We start from the raw sequence: 9050 nt of genomic DNA, 5'->3' as shown, positions 1-9050 counted from the left end.
CTTCACACTTTTTTGGTGAAATCACCTCAGACTTTTACAAACCCGTTATACTAATTACCTTTATAGCAAGAACAACTGAAGGAAATGGGTGTACTTTCAGGGTTCAGAGAACACCGCATGAAAGAGAGAAGGCTATTATTCTCAGCATTTCAAGAGCGAGTGGATTTTGTTCCCAAGCTAGTAGAAAATTCAGCTCAATTTTGGGATCACATAGTATGAAATCTAATGTGAAACGGTAGAAATTTAGAGTAAATTTTAAGATAAAAGAATCACACTGCCTACCATAAAAAAAGCAGGGCATATTTTCCAGAAAGTCCCATTTGATTACATCCATTTCAGTGGTCAGATTTGTTAAAAGAAACAGCTTTTGTGAGGATGCTGGGAGGTCAGAATGATGAAGGCAATACTGGGGAGAAGCCTCAGAGACAGAAGTTGCTCTGCTGGTGTTTCTCTTAAGTTATATACTTTATGTTAGCGATAAAGATTTTCTGATGGGGTAATCTCGAGGTCACAAAGCTAAGGCCACCTGCATTTTGTTGGTTCTTGTTCAGCTGAAAGACTGCAGTGGGCTCTAACTGTGATGAAAAGCCATTCATCTTTGGGAAAAAGGGAGGGAAGGCACAGCCACAGTGTCACTGCTCACCATCCTTAGGGGCTAGTCCAGAGCAGCCCAATGCAGGTGAGTGAAAATATCCCAGTTCCAGGGAGACCTGCCCTCTGAGCACCTCTGCTCAGTGACATGGTGTTATGGTCCTGTATGATGAAACCGTCTGAATTCAGGTAGAAGATACTGCGTGAAAAGGAAGGAAGGACGGACTCTCCTCTCCTCTCCTCTCCTCTCCTCTCCTCTCCTCTCCTCTCCTCTCCTCTCCTCTCCTCTCCTCTCCTCTCCTCTCCTCTCCTCTCCTCTCCTCTCCTTTCCTCTCCTCTCCTCTCCTCTCCTCTCCTCTCCTCTCCTCTCCTCTCCTCTCCTCTCCTCTCCTCTCCTCTCCTCTCCTCTCCTCTCCTCTCCATTTTTTACATGGGTACAACTCAATATATGTAATTATGAGCTGGAAACTCATATATGCTGTAGTTTAGGAAAGGCAAGAGGGAGATAAAGAATCACTTGCTGTGAAGTGAAATTTTTCTCTTCCCGCTTACAACAGATCTAAGAAGGCTAAAACAAAGAAAGCCTTGCTGCAATCAGAGCATTTCACATGACATCCCCGTTATTGCAGACACAGGGCATCAGATAATTGCAGACATAGGGCATCAGATACTGCTCGTGTCCCTGCAGCAGCTACACCCCAGCTGTCCCATGCCACCTCCAGGCGGCTAGAGAAGAAAAGCAACACACTAACCCTCTACTGAATGATGAAAAATCAGCAGGCTGTTGAACAGTAATATAGTTTTTGAGCAGTGTATGGGAAAACTGTTGTTAAAAATGCAATGAAAATTCTCTTCAAATATGACTTTGCAATGGAAAAAACGTGAACAAGGTGGGATTTGTAGGACTACTGATTTTATACCTCCTCCCAAAAGTGCTTTGTGATGTTTCATGGCAGTTAACAATAATACCTGTGCAATGACCATATCATCACAGCGCATAATGGAATGAATGCCATGGATGCAGATTAGGACATGAGTGTAGCTATTATAATAAATTAATGTGTTCTGCAGTGGTAAAGGAATTTAGGAAGACAAAGCAACTAGCTGTTTGCTTGTTATGACATCTTATTCATTCCCCCTCGATACTGGATGTGCTGTAGAAATATAAGCTCTCAGCAGGACGACAAGGTTGCAGGTAGAAAACGGTTGCAGTTCCTTCAGAAAGGTGAGAAGCCATGGATGCTCTAACATCCCCTGGGAATCTGCTGCATGCAGCTGCAGCGAAGTATTAAGGGCTTCGGTTTCCTCATCGCTGGCTCGTGTGAGATGGTATGAGTTAGTCCTCTATGTTTCAAGCAGTCATGAGAAAATAAGCTGTCAGTCTCAGAGCGTTGTGACACTGCTGGCATTATCAGAGCAAGCCTGTCGCAGTCGCTGAGTCCCACCAGACAGCACATCTGAAACTGAGATAATAATTACCCCCAAAAGCCATTTTTTCCCGACATTTTCTTCAGCTAGTAAAAACTGACAGGTGATGTTTATTTTCTGGTTGCATTTTGAGTTTTTATTTTCCAAATTACTGCCTATAGATCTTTTTTCCCCTGCTGATGAAAATATGCAAAGTGTTGAATGCGATCAAATTTACTCCAACAGTTCGCATAAAAGCAATAGCATTTCAGCCATGACTAAGCTGTAAATTTCTGTGTAATAAATCTCCCTCCCTCCCTCCCACCCTGTTTTTCATGCTGATCAACTTTCTGAATGCTGTGCGATATCACACGGCACGTAAAGTTGCCATTATGGAGCAGTGGTTATCATTTCCGCCATGCCTTACATGTGACTGTGGTGGCATAGCTGGCAGTATTTGATTTCATGCCTATCATAATATCTTGCCTATCCCCTCGAGGCAATTTTTATTGTTGGGAGTGATCTGCATGCAGACTGATATTTGTTGCAAGTAGAGGGCTTTGAGAATGTTTTGCCTTTTCATGCTTTGAAGCTTTGCTTGCCAAAGCTCTGCTTTTATCCATCCTTTTCCTTAGAGCTGTTGTCAGCTATCGTTTGCAGTTCCTCAATTTGATGGGAGAGTGCCAAGCAGTGCCCCAGCCTTATCTTCCCCTGGCGACTGCAGTCCTAATGAGCTGGAGACCGGTCCTCTAGGCAATATATTTCTTCCTATTAGCATCTCATTGCCTCCTCTTCCTTCTGGCCTTCCTGCAGCTTAGCCACCGAGGCTGTGCAGGATCCCTCACCGGGCTCTGCCTGACTCTCTGCCCTGACCCTTGGCAATTCTGCTGTAATAACTGGTACAAAGTACGATGGCTGGTGGTGCCCAACTGCTGAGCACCTTAAATAGGGTGAGGCGGGCTCTGCCAAAACGTCTGCATGCAAGAAGAGGAGTTTCTTCACCCTTGTGGTGCATACATCTTTTGTGCCCTCTGTGCATCATCTGGGTCCAGCTGTGGACTCTTCAGTGGGGATGGGTGGCACAAAAGTAAGGAAACACCAGACTAAGCCAGGCAGGGCACACAAAAAGAGGGCACCATGGCAGCATCACGGACTCAGTGATAATAGTGGTAAAATCAGCACCTGGTTGTTGGGTATTATTTGGCCATTGCTGCCCTGCATCGCCCTATGGTTTAGAGGAGCCACTGTCCCGTGCTTTTCTGTTGTAGGTGTACAGGGAACGTATCTGGCAGCTCTCTGGGTGCAACAATATGTACAGCTCACTGATGCCCCTAACTGTTTTGCTTCCTAAAAAATCACAACCCGCTTTCAGATGGAAAAATCTAGGTATAAACCAGAACTGGCATCACTGGATCACCTAAGATTTACTCTCACCTTTGCCATTTTTTTTGCTATTTAATAGTGGGAAAAGCAGGTAGGCTAATACTTTGCATTTAAATTCTAATAATAAATTATATTCATATCAACTGTTTTCTGGTGTAGACGCCAGAAACCAGCTACATCAGAAAGTGATTGGTGTGTGTAGATCCCTTTGATTTGATAGTTGGTATCCATCAATGCTGGGGATCTAGAGGGTCTTATAATTTTTAGCATAGTCATCACAAGTTGTTTTAGATCACTTGACCTACAGCCTTATTGAAATCCTTTCAATTTCAGGATTTTCCCTACATAAATAGTATGAACGTGGTGATATTCTTCTGGTACAAGCACTATAATCCAAGTTCAATGAGGCCAACTGCTGTTCTAGAGTAAGAACATAAAAATTATCACCAAACCAAGGGAAAATGATGCAAGAGAACCACCTTTAATTCTTATCAATTGATGGGAGATATTCAGCTGTCAAGTCATACAGAGCAAAGTATAGTCCCACTTCCTCTTTAATATATAGAGAATAATTTTCCACGCTTTCCAATTTCAGTTTTATGAGTAATTGTTTTATTTCTGCCTACCAAATCACTTACTGTGGGTTTTACCTTCTTGTAAAGTGTAGATTGCAGCCACAGCCTAAAAGTTTCCTTTTAAAGGAAACTATAGTGTCCCAATCTGCTTTTTTGGCTTTATATCATTTATAGACAAAATTAACAGGATCAAACCACAGCTTGAAGAATCGTGGCATTTTTAGCTAAGGAAATGTTCTTGATGAAAACCCAGATTTTATTAGTGATACTACAATTAAATAAGCCATTATCAACTTCCTACAGATCTTGTAAGAGCAGCTCTCTTTCATTCTGGAGCCCAAATTACGGAAGCAATCTTCATAAAGGCCACTTCCCCAGCTATAGCGCCTGCTGTGATATGATTCATGCCTTTTGTCTTCTGCTAGGAATTTGGGGATGTTTATGAAGGGCTGTTATAAATACCGCATCTAATTCCTCTTTTCACAAGATGCTTTATTCACAAGAAAAAAGAAAAAAAAAGAAAATTGCATCACGTACGTACGTCATATCATTTCCATTCCCATTGCCATCTGGCACTATTCTTGTTGCCTCCTTCATATACATATCGAAAGGATGTGAGAGCAGTGTCAGGCAGACACTCTGGAGCACACGTTGCAGTGCTAGAATTGGTTGTTGAATGGCACACAGGCACTTTTCTTACAGCGAATCTGTGAAAATGCACGTATGAAGGCAGGAAGTGGAATAATACATGTTCAGGAGCAGGAGGAGAAATACTGCCTCAGAATCCTACTTGCACACTGTGCATTATGTGTGATCGTATAAAGAAACTCTGAAGGTGAGCAGTACAAATATCTCAGCTCTTTTGTTTACTTTCAGACTTTTATTTCCAGTGGGGAAACAGCAATACCACCTGCACTGGCTGTTGATTTATCTTAAACTCCTACCTAAAAACACGGCTCAGATCTTTTGGGCATGGCAACATCTTTGGGACAATAAAACACCGCAGTATGTCAGGGCACTGCTACTTACAGTAGGATCCCTTCTCAAGCAAATAAGGGTTTGCAAAGGCTGAGCAAACGAAGATGAACGATCACTAACAGACCCACCACATTCGTCATGCCTGCTGCAGGTGAAGAGTGACAGCCATGGCTGCATTCATATTCAAGCAGTCTATTTATGTGAACCATTATGCTAATACGTGACAAAATTATCAGTTAGGAAATTCAGATGGGTTTCCAGGTTACAAAGCAGCTGTGGCCATGTGACAGGAGAAAGCGATGAATTTAGGAGTCAGGGATTTTATTTCTTTTCCTGTGTAAAACACTTTGAAAAGGAAGAGAAGTAGTGGCTACAGATCCAAGCACAAAGTTGATCCTTTTAGAAATTATATCCAGATGCAGGTTTCACAGTCATAGGTGCCTCCACCATTTCATTTCTCTGTCCACCCTCGAGTCAACAATGCCTTGATTTCTAGCAGCTACGGCAGAGCTGGACGTGGGTATCAGCAGGCACCCAGTGAGCAGACGGGTTAATGGTCCATGTTTGCTGCCTCCCGCACCTGACTTGGGGCTCCAGAGCATCGATTTGGAAAGGCAATTCAGCAGTACCAGCCCACGTAGCCTAACAGTTCTCAGGAGTGGGTCTGGGTGACCAGAGTCTGGGAGGAGGTGCGTGGAGACCCACTCAACATGTCCCATGTCCCGCCGCTCTCTGGTGGGATTGGTCACGAGAACAGCTTTTGCCTTATCCCAAGGAGTGAAGCTTGTTTAAGCAAGAAGGTTGAAATTCCAGGCCCTGCAGGTAAACAAGCCTCAGCAAAGAGCATCAAGGTGTATTTTTGGTTTGCTGTGATTTTTTTTTTCCCCTCTGGCTGAATAAAGGATTAGATGGATTATTACACATCCTGTTTTGTGGTCTGGAAAATTAAAAGAGTAGCAAATGTGTCACAGGGAGCTGCATGACCTCTGATATCCTTAAAGCATTATTTGGTATTATCAACTACAAAGGTATTATCAACTACAAATGAAAAATTCGTGTGATTAGCCAAACTTCAGGAAGTACTTATGGAGAGTCCCCAGAGTTTGGGTTCTTCATTTGCAGACTCCTGTGATGAATAATTCAAGATTTGGAGTGCCACTCAAACAGCAGCAGCGCGTGCATCTTAGGGCAGAGTCTGCTACGGCGGTGAATGGAGCACTTTCTGACAGCACCTGTTGCTCACCACGGCTCACCAAGGGAGCACTGGCAACAGATATACAGTGGAGTCCTGTTTCTAGAGGGCAGATTAATTCTAGACTTAGATTAATTGGTTTTCCAACTGCAAAACAAACTTTCCATTCCTTAGCACTGATGTGATTAGGAGCAGGAGCAATAAAGTCTGTCTAATCCACAGCAAACACATTTCCATCCCTGAAGCTGTCAGTAACAGTTCCCCGTCAACTGGATAACATAATCTACATGCAAAAAATAAATAAATAAATAAACTGTTCCCAAATTCTCTTTATTCTGCAGGAGTAGCAGGGCTCAATACACACATTCTCCTTTTCCAAATGACTTTAAAGTATTACCAGGCACGTTGTTCCAAATAGGGCAGGAAATCACAAAGCTCCCGCTGGTAAAACAAAGATGGTTGAATAAAGTCTCTTGCTCTGAATCAGTTCTAAGAGTGATGCTTTCCCTTGAGTTATGGGGGGAAACAGAGAGAATTTCAGCTCGGGCAATGCAACACTGCCTCCCTGCGCTGCGCCGGCAGAGGATGCGCAGCTCAGGACATGCGGCTCCTCCGAAGCCACGGCTGCCCTTTGGTGGGCACAAGCCCACTAACACACTCAGTAAAAAGGGAACGGGACACTCTAGGTGAATGCTGGAACCTTCCTAATGTGATCTGTTGTTGTTGCTGTTTTCCCGTGCTGTTTATTCTAAATATTCACAGAGGTATTTCTAGGTCCTTGTGCTGGGCACAAGCTGGCAAACGTCAGAGCACTTAAATACCACCTCCCCTAGTGAAAAGGGGATTTCAGGGAGGGAAGACATCCAAATTAAACATCCCCCAGGGACAGTACAGGAGGGGGTTTCTTATTTTTTTCTAATCAAAGGACCATGACGTCTGGTGGGAGATCACAAGCACACACCAGCCTCCATGGTGCTGACACAGTTTTTGCATACAGACAAAATGCTAGGCCACACAGGGTATTTGTTTTTCACCTTAAATAGCCGGAGTTTTGTGTACTTCCATGCATCAGAATGCAAATCTGCATTCTTAAATGTATCTGTGCCTCCTCATTGACCATGCTGGGGGGCTGATGAGGACCCTCCCACACCAGCAGATTGCTGGAAGGGATTTTCACGCTCTGCAGCAGTGCAGTGTCGCCCTGTGGGAATTAGCTACTTTTGGGAATTTGGGGCTTTCCTGGCCCCATGGCAGGCTGCCTAACTAACCACAGCGATGTGTAACCACATGCTCCCAACTCCCAGGACAGCCCCGTACACCCCCAAAGATCTTCCCAGAGATGAGAAAACACTGAACATACTTTTGAGCCCAGCACTGACCAAAGTCCCTTTTTTTTAATAGGGATTTCCATCCTCCTATATTGATTTGATGGAGCAGATTGGACGATATCCCATTCCAATATTCCAAATCTTTCTTTTGACCTACCTAGGCTGTAATTTGCTTTTTTGTAAGCAAATCCAGAGGTGCTCTTCCAAATCATGTTTTCCAGGTTCAGCCCCAGTGGGGGAAGGACTTCTGCTCCTCTGACCACCACCACCCAGCCTGTGGGCGGCTGGCAGGCATCACAAAACTTTACCCTGGTTTGCCAACGTGTTATTCACTCAAACAGGTCCAACTTGTTTTGTAAGCTAAGGATTATTCTTGTTTTTATTTAATAAAAAAGCACACACATTACTTTCACTATTTCCTATCTCTTCTATGACAAAATCAGTGTTCTCTAGTCAAGCAGATGCTTACCAGCTGAGGTGAGTGCTAGCCGAGTGCTAGAGTGCATCACTTTTACACATTTTTGGTTGGAGCCTGATATTTTGACCCTGCTAATTTGAGTAAATGTCCCCTGACAGCCTCCAGTTTTCTTCTGATTTCACAGGAGGCTCTGCAGTGACAGGCAAGAGGCAGTCCGCTGTGTCTGGTCATCCTTTGGTGAGGCTGCTGGTTCCTTTGACCCAGTGGGATGCTATATTTTCCCTGGCAGCCAACAACGTAAGAGTCACAAATCATTTTTTAAACTCTCCAGCATCAATTCAGAGATAGGGTTCAGTAAGCAGCAAAGGGTGCTGTGGTGTTTGCAGAAATGCTTTTGGCGGCAGTGAGCAGCCTGGTAGCAAGCAAAGCTACAGATTGCATTTATGCCTTTTCCCGTTCCAAAAATGGAAATTTCTGTTCAAAAATCTTTAGTAGCTCATCATGCTCCACAAAGAGAAGAATAAAAAAAAATGGGTGGCTGTTTTGTCGGAACCCATATGGAAAATGAGAATTGGGTCATCAGGACCTGAAGAGGCACCAGCAGTTGCCTCTGGTGTGCCACATGCTGGAGACACTTCCAAGCCCTGGCCATCGAGAAGCATGCTGCTAAACGAGCAAGAGCCTTTAACAGCAATAGAGAAACTGAATTCCATAGCAACTGCATTATGTCTGAAATGCTGTCATGGCACAGTTCTGAGGAGAGCAGAAAAGCTGTGCATGGCTTGGAAACTTGGAACTGCCTCTCCAACCACGGGAATGTGATGCGAACAGATGCCATTGCAGTAAGATGCAGGATGCTGTGTCACAGAATGGGAAAGAAGGCGGTCACTTGCGAGATTTTTCCTTTCCAGGACGGGGAATAAAGAAGGAATGATAAAGGTCTCCAAGAGTTTAAAGAGTCACCAGGGGAATCAATGAAGGGCTGGTGAATACCACCCATCATTCAGGCAGTCCCTGATGCCAAATCTAGTACTAAGAACTTAAAGGGGATAGAAACGGTTCCCAAATTTAGAAAAAGCTCATGGGATGGTTACAGTTGTTTTCACTTGAATATCTAGGCTGGAGATTGACAGAGAACATACATGGCCGCAGGATATTCTGGGCAGTATCTCTACAGG

Source organism: Cygnus atratus, chromosome 1 (genome assembly GCF_013377495.2).
Source record: "Cygnus atratus isolate AKBS03 ecotype Queensland, Australia chromosome 1, CAtr_DNAZoo_HiC_assembly, whole genome shotgun sequence".
Classification (NCBI taxonomy): domain Eukaryota; kingdom Metazoa; phylum Chordata; class Aves; order Anseriformes; family Anatidae; genus Cygnus; species Cygnus atratus.
Note: the sequence above shows the minus strand (reverse complement) of the source record.